A 20,282-nucleotide genomic window follows, 5' to 3' on the forward strand; every position below is an offset into this window, starting at 1 on the left:
ATCCGCATTCCATATGAGGCAGTGAGGACGGAGGGAGGGATGCTTCTGGAGTACAGGGACTCTGAAGCGGCGAGGGCTTGTGTGAGGGAGGGAGTGAGGGATCAGACCTTGATCGTGAGAGACTGGTGAGGAAGGGGCAAGCTTCGGGAATGGAGGGGAGGGGAGAGGAGATCAGAGTCCTTCCTCTCTTACGGACAGAGTTCCCTAGAGTAAGGAGGACCTCGGGGAAGAGGGGAGCTGCAGGGATGGCGAAGAGGGGAAACGGAGCCCTGAAGGCGAGAGTTCCATAGTGAGAGACAGGATGTGGTAGACAGGAGAGAGGCACGGCCGAGAGGAGTTTAGAGCTCTGTGTGAGGAAGAAGAGGGTCCCAAAGAGCACTGAACGGTTTCTAGGCTCTTTGAAAAGCGATATCCGTAACCCTAACGGTGATGCTTTCTCGGAGTGAGGGTATTAGCGGGTTTCAGGCAGAGGTTATCAGCAGTGGCTAGTAAGAAGGAAGGAACTCAGTTAACAACAAGCCCGGGAGTCGTGCGTGCACACGCAGTCTGCTCTTTTTTGAAGCACATACTCGTGCTTGTGGTGCGCCCCCTGCTCGCTCTCGCAAGGTGGATGCCGCCACAAGCACGAGTATGTGCTTCGAAAAAGAGCAGAACAACAGCTAAAAGTCCTCCTATGCAGCACATTAGCGCTGCGTAGGCGAGACCTAAAAAGTGATGTGTTAATTTTGGCCCAAAAAAGCGTTCCAGGGATTAAAGAACTCAGGGCAAAGAGAAGGGACAATACAATTCTGGAATGAAAAAAAGGTCACTGTATAAATACCACTATGGACAATGTTCAACTTTAACGTTAGGGCAAGGATAAGAGAAAGGAGGAAAATATGAAACAAACATAGACAATGCCCAATCTGCCTTGCCTTCTTGCCAATGCAGACTAATTGGCTTTGCCAATGGTTTTAACCAATGGTCTTCGGAATCACAAGAATAAAGTAAAAAGTGTACTGTACAGCATCAGCAAAAAAATAAAAGTGCAATAATCTATATATGTGCCTAAATGACATGCGCATGTATGCCTCATGATGCCATGTACCGCATCATAACGCGGCAGCCATTTTTTAGAATTTACTTTTCTTAGAAGTGTACACCAATCTTAGAATGGTACATTTAAAATAAGTGTCTTAAAGGGTATGAAAAAGTAAAGGAGTGATTCGGTAGCAAATTGCAGCAGGAAGACTGGTCTATTAAAACTAGTCATTTCATGAAAAAAAACATGAAGGGGGTCAGGAGGGAGGAAGTCTATGCAGCCAAAAGGCAAGTGCAGTGAGGGAAGAGGGGTGGAGGAGCAAAGGAAAAATGGGTGAGGGTTTTAAAATTAAAAAAGAAAAAAGCCAGACGAAGAGGGGCAGAAGGAGCAATGGAATAGCTGGGGTGTGATGGAGAGGCAACACGGAAAGGAGGTGTGGATTTGAGGGAGGAAGCAGAATAGTAAAGGGAGAGCAAGAAAACATATGCACCCACATGTAGTGCTAAAAGAAGAAAGTAGTTCCCTGAAAGAAAATGCAGAAGTACACAAGTCACCCAAACAGAACATAATGAGGATGATATTCACAAGAGGGAGAATAAAGAAACAAGCATAGGCAAATCCAATAGATCAGCGCTATTGGCATTGTCATTGTGAATGTCTTTTAGCTATGTTATCTAGCAGCACATTTGCTGTTTAGTCAATGTGCTATGGGAGGGCCAAACACAAGAAGAGGGCATGACCCCAAATATCATGACGCATGGCATCAAAGAAAAGGAGAGCGACACAGAAATTTACCAATGCTAGGAGATAGGAGGACTGGCCTGTAAGCCCACAGATAGAACACAACACGTCTCTTCGAAACAGCACATGCGCTGTCAAGCTGAGACCTAAAAATAGAGAGGAAAGTAATCGAATAAGATGAAGGGGAATAAGATAGACAAGAAAGTCTTCCAATCAAGAGAAAGGGGCTGACCAATCGTCTCCTATTTGCATATACTTTAATCTACTAGAGAAAATAGGTATATGACAACAGACAGCTTAAACTGTCTGTAGGCGGGACCTGAAATGTGGAAGGCACTGAATTAAAAACAAGCAACGGGAAATCCAATAGGGCCTATGGTATTTTTTTCCATTTATTTTCTACAAGAATATGCAACATGCATTAAATGTGTAAAATATATAAAAAGTAAAAATGATGCTGTCTAAAGCTTTTTGCAAAACAAAATGACCCTCACACTGAATAAAACATGAAATAAAAGCAGAAATAAAAGCAGTTATAGACCTACCAGCCCTGGCACTGAAGTGGGTTACATTTTGTCAAAATGGCACCACTCACAGTGAAAAGAGCTAATTGCTAAAGTGGGCTGAGCCATTGCCCTATGAAGTGGTGGGTAGAAGACAAAGCGAATGACACTTGAACAGAGCAAAATGTGAACAGGGAGATGTGTTTGATTTCAAGTAAGAAGGCACAAGGTTATGGACAAATTAGTAATAAATATTTGACCCATGATTATTCTGAAAGTGATAATTACTTTTTTGCAAAACATATGGAACCATAAAAACATTACCTATGACATCGCATGAGAACAGGTTGGCAATGAAACCTTTCTTGTCTCTGAAATCATTCATAACTTTGGCATATTACCAAACACTCTGAAAATAGATTACATGAATGGAACATCGCAAGCTCTATGATAAATAAAACTATAACAAAGAGCAAAAATACTCCAAGGTTGAGGTTAAACTTTAATAAAAGATCTCATAGTGCCTATTTACAAATTCCCTACTTGTGGAGGACATGTTTTCACAGTACTATGAGGAAACCTGCAACAGTACATCGATACATTTAAAACAAGCGCTCGCCAGGCAGCCGCGGCACCCACGCTTTACATTTAACATTAAAAGTAAAGCGCGGGTGCCGCGATTATACCAAAAGTAAATAGATGTTTTTTCTATTACTTTTTTTTTTTAGGAATGCGGCGATTTAGAAGTATCCATAGCTTCAACTTTACAACTGTCAATAAACTTCTGCAATAGAGAAGGGTCCTTATATGATATTGTCTTAATTTTATATGTCACTTTAAATAAACATGAGTGGAAAAGACCAAAACTGGCATTCTGGGAGCGTAGAGCAGGACTCATGTCTAAAAACCTTTTCCATCTGTCTGCTGTATTGGCTAAATCCTGAGTGACCTTGAGGTGGTCCTGATATTCCAGAAAGATTATAACCCCTCTGTGTTTGTGTGATGGTGAAGATGGTGCAGATGGGCAAGTCTGTGAGATCTTTGTATATTCAAGTGAGTAGTTTCTGGCATATCTAACATTTTAGTACTAAGTGTTTGAAAAAACAAAATAGGTTGAGAGCCTTCCACGCTCTCAGCTAGACCATAAATGCGAAGGTTATATAATCTATTGTGGTTTTCCAAGTCTTCCGCCAATTTTTTAAGATGCTCTATTTCTGTTTGGAGAAGTTTAACATGTGCAGTGTCTTGTAGGAGGCTGATCTGTTGTTCCATAATATTAACTCTGTTTTCCATTAAAGACCACTTATCTTCCAACTGCTGAAGTTTCTTATTGGTGTCTTCCATGTAAGGTCTCAAAGCGTGAGTTTCATCTAGAATAAGTTCCATGGTGACAGAGGCAATGGATTTCACAGGCGAGGTAGGATGATTTTTCGGTCTTTTATTAGGTGATAGAGGTGTTGTTATAGAAATTTTAGAGACAACCTTTGAGGATGGTGAAGGAGTGAAGGAAGAACATAATAGGACAGAGTCTTGAGGAGGGGACAGAAAAGGAATTTGCGGTGTCAGTTGAATATTAGAGGATATAGGTTTAACAGGTGTACTTATTTTAAGGTTTCTAAGTTTCCCCATGGGTTCAAAGAGGAGTAAGCAGGAAGAAGTACCAACAATGCCCTCTGAAATCTGAAGGCTTGAACTCCTGGGCTGTTCACATAGAAAATAATGGAAATATTGCAGTCAGAAATGTCGTGAATGACATAAAATTATAATGCAGGATAGGAGAATAATTTCAACAAAGTTCAAATGCTGCTAAGAAGACCAAATGGTGAGTAAATGATGGACAGTGACAGTTTCTGAGAAAAAAATGCTGGCTGAACGATGATGCGCGATGAGTAGGGCATAGACAATTACCTCATGATGTCTCCACAGTGCTGGGCGCTACCAGGCCATCAGGGCTCATTCCGTCAGTCAAATGCAGCAAGTACAGAAGGAAAGGCGCCTGCAGTTAGCGGGGCCTGTGCAGGACTCCGTTCATGTCCATTTGAGAGCGGTCATTCGGCAGAGAAGTTAACAACAGGACAAAATATCCCCGTGGTCCCCTTGAAGCTCCCAATCAATTGGCCATCCCCGCCAGGAGTCAAGCTACGTCCTTGTGGGTTTTTTCTTCGAAATAGGTTAACAAGTATTGCAGTCACCATTTCGTACAGCAGTTTAGATTTGTGCTGATAGTGCAACGCATGGTATCTACTTTATATTAAGACCACCTTCCCTTCCCTTCCCCACCCTTCCCTTCCCTTCACTTTTGATACACCATGGAACAAAGCCCTCTAAGATTGCTGCCTTAGGCCAGCTGTCTTTCAAGGACTGAAAATGGCAAAGCTGTTCAGTTTCCTTCTAGACTGCCAGAGTTAAGGATAACTCCTACCACCAGCTACTGTACCACCCTGCTCTTCATAACATGTGAAAGGTGTCACATGTCTCAATCAATCAAACAGTTCTTATATAGCGTAGCTTATCACTCGTTAGGGTATCCAGGCACTGTGCAGTGGGTGTCAGTCGAAGAGCTAGGTCTTGAGTCCTTTCCTGAAGTCTGTCAGCGAGGGTGAGGTACAGAGGTGGAGGAGTAGGGATAGGGAGTTCCAGGACTTGGCGGCAAGGTGGAAGAAGGAGAGTCATCTGGTGTGGCAGTTATGGATGCGCGGTAAGTGTGCGAGGTGAGTGGAGTACCTGGGTGGCAGGTGGAAATTCAGGCAGTGGTTTATGTAGGCAGGTCCGTGGTCGTGGAGGGCTTTGTAGGCGTGGGTCAGTAGTTTGAATTGACATCTTTTCTGGGTGAGTAACCAGTGAAGGTCTTTCAGGTGTTGGGTGATGTGGGTTCTCTTCAGCAGGTTGAGGATCATCCTAGCTGCTGCATTCTGGATTATCTGAAGTCTTCTCATGAGTTTGGTGGTAGTGCCTGCATTGCCGTAGACCAGCTGTGTCACTATTTTCCTGTTGCTGATGGGGAGCCACTTGAAGAGTCTGCAGATCAATGCGTAGCATGTGAAAGCATGCTGAGGCGACTGTGTTTTCCTGGTGTTTCATGGAGAGTGCACTGTTCAGGATAATGCCAAGGCTGCAGGCGTGGTCTTTTGGAGTGGGTCCGAGTTCTGATGGCCACCAGGAGTCATTTCAGAGTGAGGTGTGTCTGCCGAAGATCAGTACTTTAGTTTTGCCAGTGTTGAGCTTCAGGCAGTTGTTCTTCATCCAGGCTGAGACGTTCTTCATACAGTTGTGGCAGTTGGTCTTGATGGGGTTCGCTGAAAAATAAGGGGACAAGCTGAGTGTCTTAGGCATAGGAGATAATGTTGTTGTTGTGTGTTCCTACGATGTATGCAACTGGTGTCATGTAGATGTTGAAGGCTGTGGAGAGTTTGAGCAGGATTAGGGCGGCTCATTCTCCTCTGTCAAGTAGGGTGCGGATATCGTCTGCTGCGGCGATCAGGGCTGTCTTGGTGCTGTGATTGGCTCTGATTCCTGATTGGGAGGGGTCCAGTAGGTTGTTTTCCTCCATGTGTTTGGCCAGTTGGAAGTTAATGGCTTTCTCCAGGACTTTGGCGGGAAACGGGAGCAGCGAAATGGGGTGGTAGTTCTTGATCTCACTGGGGTCCACAAAAGGTTTCTTAAGGAGGCATCCAACCTCTGTGTGTTTCCAGGCATCTGGAAAGGTGGCTGTGGAGGCATTTAGGATAGTGGTGAGCTGGTGGCTAATCTTGCCTCCGACGAGGTTGAAATGTCGGTTTGTGCTCCCAAGTGGATGGAGTTCATTAGCGTAGTAGTGTTTGGTGTACTGAGTTGGTTCCATGCGGAGAGGAGGTGGTCAGCGGCAGTGATCATGGGAGATGGGATGCTGAGGAGGTCGGTTGGTTTGGGATCGAAGTTGCTGTATATATCTTGTTGTGGAGTGGTGAGTGAGGACGTTGCAGAGTTCCTGTAAGGTGGGATCGAGTTTTTGGTGGCCGACGGGCAGGTGAACTTTCTGACATTGGTGAAGAGTTCCTTGGTCTTGTTTGCACTTGCCTTGATGCAGCATCAGTGCCTCTTTGTTTGCCACTTTGATCTGGTGGTGGTAGTTGTTGAAGGTAGCTCGTCAGTGTTGTTTCTGCTTGTTAGAAATGAGGGGGCTCTGGTTGACGCAGGTGTGAACCCACAACAAGCAGGGACCCTTTACTTCTTGTCAGGGCGAAGGATGACTCCCCAGAATAACCCCTGCTCACCCTCTAGGTGCGTGGCGCGAGCAGTCTAGGCTAAGTCTCAGGCGTACACGGTTAAGCAAATGCAATTACACATACAGTAAACCCCTTTCATGCACCACAAACGGACACCAATCAGGAAGTATATAAAAATAAGCTTTTATGTAGATTCAGCAGATTCAAATACAAGGCCCAGTATTGTTGAACTGATGGGGGCCACAATTCTTGGAAATACGGTAAAGTTCTCTTTGTGTTACGGAAAGTTCTTTAGGCGGGCACAAGGTAACTGTAGGCCTCAGCGTACTTTGTGCTGAGGCAGCGCCCCGGAAGCACACAGCAGATGACAGGGAAATAAGAACGTTGCGGACCCTGGATCCGATGCGAGCTCGCGGTCGAGTTCGTAAGTACAGTACCTTGTTTCTTGACGCAAAGGCGGGTGCGGGATTTCAGCGGCTCTTCGACAGAAGAGCGAGGCGGCGTCCGGGGCTCCCACACTTCACGAGGGTGTCTGATCCTCAGGCTCACGACAAGAGCGGGGTGTTGTAGGTGGCGGGTGAACAAAGCGGGGCAGCCGGGCACGCAGATGCGTCCGGGCCGTCCGAGGCTTGGAGATGCTCACAACCGCCGATTCCGGCGGGAGGGTGAAGGTGCACAGCGAGCCTCCACGAGCGAGGTGACGGGGCAGCCCAGCACAGCGTAGGGGGAGCGGCTCCGATCGAGCGAGGCTCTTCCCAAGGCGGGGGCGGCTAAGCAGTCCTGGTCACGGCTCAGGGAGGGACTGGGCACGAGGGTCACAGCTCCGGCGAGGGAAAGGACACCACAGTCCAGCAGCAGGCGAGTGAAGATCAGGTAGAGCCCAATGGTCCTGGGGCTCAGTTCAGGGGGCAAGCTCAGTTCCAAGCCCTTGGAGATCGTTTTGGAAAAGCACAAGTCTTGAAAGTAAAAGTAAAGTAAAAGTCTTCAGCAACAGTTTCTCTTCTCTCCTTTGGCAGCAAGGTCACCACTGCAGGCCAATCCCCCAGGATAGGGACAGTCTTCCTCCTACAGCTTTCCCGGTGCCTCCTCCTCAGGCAGAGATTCTTCTTGGTCAAAAGCGGATCTAGTTTCTTAGGAGAAGGGCCCCTCCATTTATACCACAAATCTTTTGTTCTCCCAGGCCAGGGGGGCCCTTGCCTAGTTCAGTCCGGTTTCTGAGCACTTTGTTTACGTGATGCAGGCTTCTTCTTTCAGAGTGCAGGGCAGAGTCATCAGACGCTCCACAGGGGGTGGAGCCGGCATCGAGGTAGCGGAGCACTGTCCTATTCAGAACCTAGGAGCACTCCTCCCACCCATCTACCTGTCGATCGTCCTATTCATACCAGGCTACCTAGCCCTGCCCATCTGGGTTCCCCCAGCCCTGTCACTCACACCAGCCAGACGTCAGATACACATCACGCAGAGGCGGCTGAAATGTTTAGGCAAGCAAAGGCCGACTTTCTAAAAGCGGCATTTGCAAACCCGGAATATTAAAATAAACCTTGCGAAAAGATGTACCTTATTATTCCGAGTTCAGGCATACTAAACTCGATCTTCTACCATGTTCCCTGGGTCGGTTAGGATCATAGGGTGTAATAATCCAGGCCGCCCATACTGGCCTATGAGAACAGGGTAGCCTTGCAGTAGTGAACAACAAGATGGCGGTAATTCACTACTAGGACATGCCACGCATCCGGGCTTGTCCTACCTTAGGCTTACAACGCACCCTGCCCGGGGGCCTACCAGAGGGGTGACTAACATGCAGCTAAGGGAAGGTTTTAGGGACTGGCAAGTGTGGGCACTTGTCGGTCGGCGTGTCAGTACCAGACTGCACGCAGGTTCTGCGATGGCAGACCTTAGACGTATTTTACCGGCCGCTTCTGTGGGTGGCACAACCCGTGCTGCAAGCCCACCAGCGGTGTTCGTATTTACATGCCCTGGCGCCCCTGGCGCACTTTACTGGGGTCTGATAGTAAACCAAACAATCCAATCATGGAATCCAACCAACATATACAATTTACATAGGGAGCACTCGCACCGCGACACTGGTTGGCAGTGGCACAGCACGCTGAGCGGCCAACACCATAAAAACACATGAGGCACAGTGACAAAAAGAGGGAGGGAGACTCACGCCAAGGTGCCAGGTCTAACACGTGTCCCCTCCAGCTGAAAAGTGGGGAGAACTACCCTACCCCAGGGAGTTCCTCATCACTAAGGCGGAAAAATCTGGACAGACCGTCAGCATTGGCGTGATCTGTACCAGGGCGATGTTCCACCGTGAAATCCATACCCTGTAGGGAAATGGACCACCTCAACAGCTTTGGATTCTCACCCCTCATATGCATCAACCATCTGAGGGGCCTGTGGTCCGTCTGAACCCGGAAGTGAGACCCAAACAAGTAGGGTCTTAGCTTCTTCAGCGCCCAGACCACAGCAAATGCCTCACGCTCAATAGCACTCCACCTTTGTTCCCGTGGAAGTAACCTCCTGCTAAGAAAGGCTACGGGTTGATCTAGGCCCTCCTCATTAATCTGTGAAAGAACAGCCCCCACACCATGCTCTGAAGCGTCTGTCTGAACGATAAACTCTTTGGAGAAGTTGGGAGCCAAGAGCACGGGCGCCGTGCACATAGCAGTTTTCAAGGCCTCAAAAGCTTTCTGACAGGTGTCAGTCCAGATCACTTTCCTGGGCTGCTTCTTCGAAGTCAGCGCTGTCAAGGGGGCAACCATGTTGCCATACCCCTTGACAAACCTCCTGTAGTACCCGGTGAGACCTAGGAAGGCTCTCACCTCCGTCTGGGTTTTGGGCGCCTCCCAATTCAGGATGGTTTCTATCTTGGGCTGAAGGGGTGCCACCTGGCCACTCCCAACTTGGTGTCCCAAGTACACCACGGAACCCTGCCCGATCTGGCACTTACTCGCCTTGATCGTGAGGCCTGCCTTGCGCAGCGCCATCAACACTTCCCAGAGGTGACGCAAGTGTTCCTCCCAAGTGGAGCTGAACACGGCGATGTCATCCAGGTAGGCTGCACTGAACGAATCCAGCCCAGCCAACACCTGGTTGACCAATCTCTGGAAGGTGGCAGGGGCATTCTTCATCCCAAATGGCATAACCCGGAACTGGTAGTGCCCATCTGGGGTGGAAAATGCTGACCTCTCTTTGGCCCCCTCGGTCAAGGCGATCTGCCAATACCCAGACGTTAAATCAAACGTGCTGAGGTAGTTGGCAGCCCCTAGCCGATCGATGAGCTCATCAGCTCTGGGGATGGGGTGTGCGTCGGTCCTAGTGACCGAATTGAGTCCTCTGTAGTCCACACAGAACCGGAGTTCGGGTGTGGCTCCCGGCGCTGCAGCCTTTGGGACCAAGACCACGGGGCTGGCCCAAGGACTGCTAGAAGACTCAATTACCCCGAGTGCAAACATCTTGGAGACCTCCTCCTTGATGCATGTCCTCACCCTGTCAGTCACCCTGTAGGCCTTGTGCCGCACAGGTGGACTATCCCCAGTGTCCACATCATGGACGCACCAATCAGTGACACCAGGGACCAGGGAAAACAGGTCAGAAAACTGTCCCAGCAACTGGCGACAATCATTCTGTTGCTCAGGGGTCAGGGTGGAAGAGAGGATGACACCATCCACTGACCCATCTTGCTCCTTGGCTGACAGGAGGTCAGGAAGAGGTTCTGTCTCCTCTTCCATTCCAGCATCTGTTGCCAAGAGCATGCCCACTTGGGACCTCTCCAAGTGGGGCTTGAGGCGGTTGACATGTAGGACCCTTAAGGGGTTCCGAGGAGACTTCAGGTCCACCACGTAGGTAACAGGACTCTTGCGCTCCACCACCTCAAAGGGACCGGTCCACTTATCCTGGAGCGCACACGGCTCCACGGGGGCCAAGACCCATACTTTCTGTCCAGGCTGAAGCTCTACCAGAGTGGCATTCTGGTCGTACCACCGCTTCATCTCCTCCTGGCTGGCTTCCAGATTCGCCTCAGCAAGTTGCCTGAATCGCCTAGTCTGATTCCTGAAGGCCAGCATGTAACTATATACATTCTGGGGAGGCTTCCTGGGAGATTGCTCCCAGCCTTCTTTGACCAGACTTAGAGGTCCTCTGACTGGGTGACCATACAGAAGCTCAAAGGGACTGAACCCCAGAGACTTCTGTGGCACCTCACGGTAAGCGAAGAGAAGGCATGGTAAGAGGACGTCCCACTTACGCCTCATGGCTCCTTCTAGGCCCATTATCATGCCTTTGAGGGTTCGGTTGAATCTCTCAACCAACCCGTTTCCTTGGGGGTGGTAAGGGGTGGTGAACTTGTAGGTTACACCACACTCTTGCCAAAGAGATTTCATGTACTTGGACATGAAATTGGTACCTCGGTCAGACACCACTTCTAGAGGGAATCCCACTCGGGAGAAAATTCCCATCAGTGCCCGTCCCACCACGGGGGCCGTCACTGTCCTTAGAGGAATGGCTTCCGGGTACCGGGTGGCATGGTCCACCAGGACCAGGATGAACCTATTGCCCATCGCTGTCCTGGGGTCCAGGGGCCCTACAATGTCAATCCCCACTCGCTGGAATGGGGTACCGACCACAGGGAATGGCTGGAGTGGAGCCTTCTGCTTCCTTCCACTCTTTCCACTTGCCTGGCAAGTCTGGCATGTCCTGCAGTGAGTATCTGAACTCCTGCGCATTTGAGGCCAATAAAAGTGGGTGACAAGCCTTTCAAAGGTCTTGTCCTGCCCCAAATGCCCTGCCAATGGCACATCGTGAGCCAGCCCCAGTAGGAAGGCTCTGAAGTCCTGGGGTACCACCAGCGCACGGGCTGACCCAGGCTCAGCAACCTTAGGCTCTGTATATAGGAGGTCGTTCTCCCAGTAAACGAAATGTGATCCTGACTGATCACCTGCGGCCTGGTCTGCAGCCTGCTGCCGCATACCCACGAGAGAAGGGCACTCCTTCTGTGCCTTGCAAAAGTCCTCCCTGGTGGGACCCCCTTCCTGCTGCCAATGGGTCAGCTCCGGCAGGTCTCCCAGTTCAGCTATCTGCTCCCCTGTAGGCTCCAGGGCATCCCCCTCAAGGTCTGCTTCCTCCTGGACCGTGGGAACTTCAGGGGCCGGCTTCCCGCGCCCCTTGCTCCTTCTCTCTGAGGCCGGTTCCTGGGCCTCCCTCTCAGGCTCCAGGACCTCTTGAGTACCTCTACTGGCTGCCATGGACCGTGTGGTGACACACGCCCAATCCGGCATACCCAACATCTCCAGGTGAGCACTCCGCTCCACCTTAGCCCAAGGTGAGCTCTCCAAATCGTTCCCTAACAAACAGTCTACAGGCATGGCGGGCCTCACAGCTACCTGAAGAGTACCAGAGACCCCCCCCCACTCAAAGGGAACCTGAGCCACCTTGCAGTGTCTCTCTGTGTTGTCAGCGGCAACAACGGGATAGAATGCATTGGGGACCACCTGCTCCTGAGACACCAGGTGACACCTGACAGCCGTCACACTGGCTCCTGTATCTCTAAGAGCTTCCACTCTATGGCCATTTATGGTCACCCACTGCCTGTACTTCTTAGTGTTCTCAGGCAGCTGGGTTGGAGGGACCACTTCACGGTCTCCTAGCGAGACCAGGGACATCTCTGCGGGACCCCACCCACCTTGGACATCCCTCTCCTCCCCCAAGGCTACACTAGTCACCTGCCGGGGTGGAGCACCAGTGGGTGCTGGTTTACCAAACAATGGACACTTTACATCAGAGGCAAAATGCCCCAAATTGTTACACCTGTAACATCTTACGGGCCCCTTTGGAACAGGAGGACCTGTCGGTGCCCCGGTCGGTTTCTGGGGTGGGGGAGGCTGAGAACCCTTCCCTTGGTTCCCTTGGGGACTATTTTGGGGCCCTTTTTGGAACTGCTTCTGTTTACCCCTGTCCCCCCCACTCTTCTGCTGGGGACCCTGCCCACCTTTGGCGGAATCTCCCACGGTACCCTTGTGGACCCTGGTACTGACCCAGCGGTCCGCCTCCTCAGCAAGCTTCCTCGGGTTAGTCAGCTTACTATCTATCAGGTGCTGGCGTAGCTCAGGAAAACAATTACTGGACAAGTGCTCCCATGCCATTAGATCAAGAAACCCTTGATAATCGTTCACCTTACTACCCTTTACCCAACCATCCAGCGCTCTGCAAAAGAAAGTCACATACTCCACATACGTACTATTGGGAATCTTAGTGCAACCCCTGAACCTCTGTCTATATAACTCAGGGGTCAACCCATACCTAGCCATCAATGCTTCCTTCATATGGGCATAAGAATTACGAACATCAACAGGTAAATCTAACAGTATGTCCCGCCCTTCACTCAGGAACCTTCCCCACAACCCCGCTCCCCAATCTTTCTCAGGGACCCGGTGGGAAGACATGGCTACCTCGTAGGCTCTGAACCACTGCCCGATGTCGTCATTCCTGAAGAACTCCTTCACTACATCCTTGGGAATATAAACTCTTGGTTCCGCCGGTACTGGCGGTGTGCTGCCACCAGAGGGATTAAGCTCCAAACTTTTTGCTTTCAGCTCCAGCTCCCTCAGCTTCATGTCATGCTCTAATTGTAGTTTCTTTTCTTCCATGGCTAATCTTTGTTTTTCCATATCCATCTGCCCATGAAGTTTTGCCATTTCCACCTCGTGTGCCCGGGTTGCTGCCCTGTCTGCCAATTCTTCTGGCGACAGGCCTCTGCCAAACTCATGGACACTTTCTGGTGGAACCACTTCCACCTGATTCTCTGGTTCCTTTGACTCATACCAGGCCCTCAGCGCCTTCACAAATTGTTCCTTCTTTTTCAATCCAGTTTGGGCAATCCTGAACTTGGAGCAAAAACCTTTCAAGTCTTCATTGGTACGATTCAGAAGCGCGTCTTCTTCCCAATCTACGTCTTCAAATCCAGAGATTATGGAAGCCGCCTTTCCGGCGGAAAGTGAACCAGGCATGGCTCTAACAACGGAGACTCTTGGCAAAACAAAAACAAATGCTAGCCTTGTGGCTGTGTTACTGGTCTGCTCTCACTACGTGGTGATCAGTGATTCACTATACGCAAACCACAAATGCAAATCCGTAAATCCCACCGCTGCCACCAATGTTAGAAATGAGGGGGCTCTGGTTGACGCAGGTGTGAACCCACAACAAGCAGGGACCCTTTACTTCTTGTCAGGGCGAAGGATGACTCCCCAGAATAACCCCTGCTCACCCTCTAGGTGCGTGGCGCGAGCAGTCTAGGCTAAGTCTCAGGCGTACACGGTTAAGCAAATGCAATTACACATACAGTAAACCCCTTTCATGCACCACAAACGGACACCAATCAGGAAGTATATAAAAATAAGCTTTTATGTAGATTCAGCAGATTCAAATACAAGGCCCAGTATTGTTGAACTGATGGGGGCCACAATTCTTGGAAATACGGTAAAGTTCTCTTTGTGTTACGGAAAGTTCTTTAGGCGGGCACAAGGTAACTGTAGGCCTCAGCGTACTTTGTGCTGAGGCAGCGCCCCGGAAGCACACAGCAGATGACAGGGAAATAAGAACGTTGCGGACCCTGGATCCGATGCGAGCTCGCGGTCGAGTTCGTAAGTACAGTACCTTGTTTCTTGACGCAAAGGCGGGTGCGGGATTTCAGCGGCTCTTCGACAGAAGAGCGAGGCGGCGTCCGGGGCTCCCACACTTCACGAGGGTGTCTGATCCTCAGGCTCACGACAAGAGCGGGGTGTTGTAGGTGGCGGGTGAACAAAGCGGGGCAGCCGGGCACGCAGATGCGTCCGGGCCGTCCGAGGCTTGGAGATGCTCACAACCGCCGATTCCGGCGGGAGGGTGAAGGTGCACAGCGAGCCTCCACGAGCGAGGTGACGGGGCAGCCCAGCACAGCGTAGGGGGAGCGGCTCCGATCGAGCGAGGCTCTTCCCAAGGCGGGGGCGGCTAAGCAGTCCTGGTCACGGCTCAGGGAGGGACTGGGCACGAGGGTCACAGCTCCGGCGAGGGAAAGGACACCACAGTCCAGCAGCAGGCGAGTGAAGATCAGGTAGAGCCCAATGGTCCTGGGGCTCAGTTCAGGGGGCAAGCTCAGTTCCAAGCCCTTGGAGATCGTTTTGGAAAAGCACAAGTCTTGAAAGTAAAAGTAAAAGTCTTCAGCAACAGTTTCTCTTCTCTCCTTTGGCAGCAAGGTCACCACTGCAGGCCAATCCCCCAGGATAGGGACAGTCTTCCTCCTACAGCTTTCCCGGTGCCTCCTCCTCAGGCAGAGATTCTTCTTGGTCAAAAGCGGATCTAGTTTCTTAGGAGCAGGGCCCCTCCATTTATACCACAAATCTTTTGTTCTCCCAGGCCAGGGGGGCCCTTGCCTAGTTCAGTCCGGTTTCTGAGCACTTTGTTTACGTGATGCAGGCTTCTTCTTTCAGAGTGCAGGGCAGAGTCATCAGACGCTCCACAGGGGGTGGAGCCGGCATCGAGGTAGCGGAGCACTGTCCTATTCAGAACCTAGGAGCACTCCTCCCACCCATCTACCTGTCGATCGTCCTATTCATACCAGGCTACCTAGCCCTGCCCATCTGGGTTCCCCCAGCCCTGTCACTCACACCAGCCAGACGTCAGATACACATCACGCAGAGGCGGCTGAAATGTTTAGGCAAGCAAAGGCCGACTTTCTAAAAGCGGCATTTGCAAACCCGGAATATTAAAATAAACCTTGCGAAAAGATGTACCTTATTATTCCGAGTTCAGGCATACTAAACTCGATCTTCTACCATGTTCCCTGGGTCGGTTAGGATCATAGGGTGTAATAATCCAGGCCGCCCATACTGGCCTATGAGAACAGGGTAGCCTTGCAGTAGTGAACAACAAGATGGCGGTAATTCACTACTAGGACATGCCACGCATCCGGGCTTGTCCTACCTTAGCCTTACAACGCACCCTGCCCGGGGGCCTACCAGAGGGGTGACTAACATGCAGCTAAGGGAAGGTTTTAGGGACTGGCAAGTGTGGGCACTTGTCGGTCGGCGTGTCAGTACCAGACTGCACGCAGGTTCTGCGATGGCAGACCTTAGACGTATTTTACCGGCCGCTTCTGTGGGTGACACAACCCGTGCTGCAAGCCCACCAGCGGTGTTCGTATTTACATGCCCTGGCGCCCCTGGCGCACTTTACTGGGGTCTGATAGTAAACCAAACAATCCAATCATGGAATCCAACCAACATATACAATTTACATAGGGAGCACTCGCACCGCGACACTGGTTGGCAGTGGCACAGCACGCTGAGCGGCCAACACCATAAAAACACATGAGGCACAGTGACAAAAAGAGGGAGGGAGACTCACGCCAAGGTGCCAGGTCTAACACTGCTGGTGCACCATTTTTATTCGAATTGTTTGCAGCTGCGTTTTGTCTCGCTCTGTTCCAAGGTGGGTCTTTGTGTTTTGGCTTGTTTGATGGGAGCGACTCGATCGGCGGCACTAGTGATCCAGGTGTTGAAGTTCTCTACTGCCTGATTCAAATTCAGGTTGGTGATTACATTTGGTTGGGTGATGTTGAGGGCATTGGTCCATTGGTGCTGAGTGACCTTGGTCCAGCTGCAGTAGGAGGAGCTGTGGTGGTTGAGTGTGGTGCGGGGAGGTCAGGTGATGGTCAAGTGTAGAATGGAGTGGTCTGACCAGGTGAGTTCCGTGGTGTGGCTGTGTCTAACCCTGTTAGGGCTGTGAGGATAGGGTCAAGCGTGGTTACTGCTTTGTGCGAGGGGTCTGCGACCAGCTGCTTGAGGCCGATGTTGTCCATTTGCTTCAGGAGGTCGTGGAGTTTGTGTCAGTAGGGTCTTCCAGGTGGAAGTTGAGGTCTCCCAGGAAGATGTAGTGTTCGGATTTGATGTTGGGTGGGGTGATGAATTCAGTGATGGCGTCGCTGAGCTAGACTGTGGTCCGGGGGTGTTTAGGCGAGGGTGCCTTTGATGGGGGTTTTGTCATCGTGTGGTCCTGGAGGTTCATGTGTTTCATGATCGGCATGGTTTCGTCATTGGTGGCGGTGCAGATGATCGATTCTTTGTGTACAATGGCGATGCCACCTCCATATCTGTTGGCGCAGTGCTCATCTTGTAGCCGATGGATGTTGCCGTGGCGGTGTCTGGGGCCGATGCGTGGGTGAGCCAGGTTTCTGTAATGAAGGTCATGTCGGGGGCGAGGGTGGAGATAGTGTCTGACACTTCGGTGACTTGCTTGCAGAGCGATCTGGTGTTCATCAGGAGACAGCTGAGTTGTTCTGGGGAGGTCTCTGGTGATTAACAATTGGGAATAAATGCATTGCAGCACATCCTCCATTCATGATTACCTCCCATATATATGATTTAAACTGGAGCTGACATCTCAAGAAGACTAAAACTTAATCTTAGATTGAGAACTTCGGTAAAGTTCCCTCGACAAACCACCATATTGTAAAGGATACTTTATAAACTGGACTACGCCCCTTTTCTCAGAATCATGGTGTCGACTTAACAAATCAAGAAGCCCAAGTACAACATAAATTGCCCTCTACGAGGCTCTTCAACACTGCCACCACCTTTCTCGAACAATGCTTCTGGCTGAATTTGGAACTCCCCTAAGGGAATTGCCAGCATGGTCTATGCCACTCAGAGGTCTAGGCAGACCCTTAGCTCAGCATTCAACAACATACTGCTCGAGTTTGCAATACATGCACAATCTTTATCTTTCTGCAACGAGTGTTTAGTAAGCTCTCAGCACAGATGTGGAGCTCCCCCGTCACTGCCCCTCATACTGATTATGCTGTAGAATATGAATTTTATTTAGAAATTATAATGCATAACATAGGTTTGGTGTTCTTGAGATAACTAGGTTACATGATTGAAAGTTAATGTTTAAATGTTGTACATGAGCCTGGTTTTTAATTGCTGATGAGAAAATCATTGAAATTCAGCTGCAGCCACTGTCTTTCTCTATACATATAAAGTTCAATTTGTTTCTAGCTTTCTCAGCCCAAAGGGTGGGTATTCATGTGTTTTGAAACATTACAAGGTTATGTGCTGAAACTTCGTTGCCATGTTCGTCAATATGGGTGTGCAGAGAAGTCCACTGTTTTAAGTTTAATTTTTGGTTTAGTTCCTCGGTGCAACTAAATCGTGCACGTTAATAGTCAATGAAAATCATGTTCAAGTAGGTGTTATTTAGAGTGGATTAGAAGTTAATAGTTTGATTGGTTTGTTCTGCAAGTAACATTTTAATGCTGCCTTTTTACATAAAGTCATGCTATGAAACTGTGTGCTTTAATTCTCTGAAATATTATAAAAGATGTGCTATTTGGGGAAAATGTTTGTTATTTTAGAGCACGCTAGATGCTGTGTGGGCCTTTTTGTTCAAGATCTTTTTATTGTTAAGGTGACTATTGGCATATGTGTTGTGGCTACTTAATCTTTGAAAGGCACATTGCATTATTGCATTTACTAATTAATTGGTGCCTGATTTTAACTAACGTTTTGCTTTCTGTTTTGATTATTGTGACATTTAACTACATCTCAACCTGAGAATTGGAAGAAGCTTGTACATTTTTCCTTAATGGTCTTTGCTGATTATTTTAGCACAGGATTCTCCCTCTACCTCAAATTGACCCTCCTTTTTAGGTCTCGTTGAGCCCCAGCGCTTGCGCTGGCTCGAAGAGACATTTTGTATGTGGGCATTTCAAAGTGCTGCTGGCTGGCCTAACGCTTGCGTTCACGCGATCGTGCACGCGCGCAACCGGCCGCCAGCAGCACTTTGAAAACTCGTGCGTCATCGCGATTGCGATCACTTTCGCTTTCAGAGCGATCGTGATCACGATGACGCACGCGCACACACAACTCCCGCTTCTCCCCCTCCCCCACCACATATTGCATCTCCGGCCGCTCGCGCGCGTGGTAAATGCTCGTTTGTATTTCCTGGGGTAACATGCTGATTTCTGGTGCTTACCGGATCAAACTTTGCATACCCCAGTAATTCCCGGGTGATTTCCCTCCCCCACGACGGATATATTACGCTCCACTGATACCCTGCGAGGTCATTGATGTGAAGTGCGTTTCTGTGATTCCCTGATCAAATCGAAGGCAGAGCAATGCACATGGAAGAGCCCTTTGTGTACATATTGCTTCACCTTCAGCCCGGAGACTCTCTGTTGGGAAAATGAACGTCAATAATGCAGGCAATTGACTTTGACAAAAACATGGAATAAGCAGTTCATCTTATGAGGACAACTAAAAGCACCTTCAGCTGTAAAATCATGGAGGGAAGCTGCGCGGTCCCGGGGCCCAGCGCGAGGCATATGGCGCAGGGTTAGTGTCGTTTACAGCCTTAAGTATGTATTAGTACCACACTATTTCATGAGCAGGGATTGATTCAGACAAATCATTTTAATATAATTACGCTCCGTCAGATGCAAGGGGTACTTGCTGCTGCACAAGTACAACGCACTTTTTTTTAAATTAGCTTTCTTCCCTCTTTCCCTCTTTCTGTCTTTCCTTTTCTTTCTCTTCGCGCCACCCCTATTTCTGTTTCTCTTTCTCTCTTTTCCAGTTGCAGTAGTGCTCATCTGTTGTATGGACTCCAATACTACCTGTGGTGTAAATTGTGGTCTTGTGCCCATCAATGAATCGTCACCTAACTTGTTTGTTTTCATAGAATTATTGAAGTCTATTAGTTGTGACTGTGAAAAAAGTATTGGAGAATGATGTGGTTATTATTGCACAAACTGCAGTGTTTAACACAGTTTATCTCCTAAACGAAAGTAATATACAAAGATGACGTGGTGCATGAGTTTTCAGACGGTGTTTAATTGACAATAAATAAGTGATAGGGCCCCCCCCCCAAAAAAAGGCCCCTCACCGGCGGGCAGGCCCCCACTCAACAGCACAACACTCCACCATCATCCACCTTCGCCTACAACAGCAAGCCAAAAGCACACAACCATGCACAGGAAAATATGACAACACTCGATAAAAAGTAAAACAGTAGACACAGCATGAACATCGGTTCACATGCCGCATAACCCACAGCAAAATGTGAACTAGTGTACGGCGAAAACAGAACCACCAAGCAGTCTACACCGACGAGCCCTGCTCAGCTCCGCATGTGCTAACTAAAACTATTTAAAAGGTGCCACCCTCCATGGCATCATCTGCATCCTCTTGAAAGGGTGATTGGCACGTCGACATCCGTACGGCCATCCTTTCCAGCATGCATCACCCTAGGTATGCAACCATCATATTTTAAAGCACTGCCATAAATCCAAATGGGTTTCAAAGCGTGTTTTTTATGTAAAGATTTCTTTAAGGTCTAATATTTGTCGATGGCTCAAAAAATAAAAGACACATTGTGGCCTAACCTAACAGTGGACAGCATATCACTTTCCACCTTAGCGAAAAAAAAACAGCGTTTATGATGCACAAACTAGTTATCTTGGCTGTCAAAATGCTCCGAAGAATGTGGACTATCTGTAAAAGGTTTGCAGCGCTCATCACCTGGTTTTACCTAAGTTACTAAAAGAGAATGTGACCCATGCCACCAAACTGCCGGAAATTTGTGCCGCATTTCATTCTAGCAACACGCTCAAATCAAGAGCCACACACGACCTCGCCCAACAATCAACTCTCCATAAAAAAAGCCACATTCAAGTACTATAAGACACTACTATGGACAACATCACCACAATCACAACGCTCTCCACTGTTAACTATGAACAAAAATAGAGCTTACTTTTTGCGGGTCATATTTGTT

At 49.1% G+C, this 20,282-nt stretch overlaps 1 protein-coding gene across 5 annotated transcripts in view; it reads left to right on the forward strand.

Annotated features, from left to right (window-relative positions):
- Positions 1-20,282, forward strand: part of LOC146867704 (glutathione S-transferase omega-1-like) — a 481,051-nt gene that overhangs the window by 28,278 nt on the left and 432,491 nt on the right. Inside the window, exon 1 of one of the 5 annotated variants that reach the window (XM_085607035.1) lies at positions 18,396-18,864. The exons of 1 other annotated variant lie outside the window; for it this stretch is intronic. The gene's annotated coding sequence lies outside the window, so the exon portion shown is untranslated. Of the gene's footprint in view, positions 1-18,395; positions 18,865-20,282 lie in introns of those variants that run through there. 3 more of the 5 variants (XM_085607059.1, XM_085607044.1, XM_085607069.1) reach the window with 3 other exon arrangements.

This window comes from Triturus cristatus, chromosome 1_2 (genome assembly GCF_964204655.1).
Source record: "Triturus cristatus chromosome 1_2, aTriCri1.1, whole genome shotgun sequence".
NCBI classification, from domain to species: domain Eukaryota; kingdom Metazoa; phylum Chordata; class Amphibia; order Caudata; family Salamandridae; genus Triturus; species Triturus cristatus.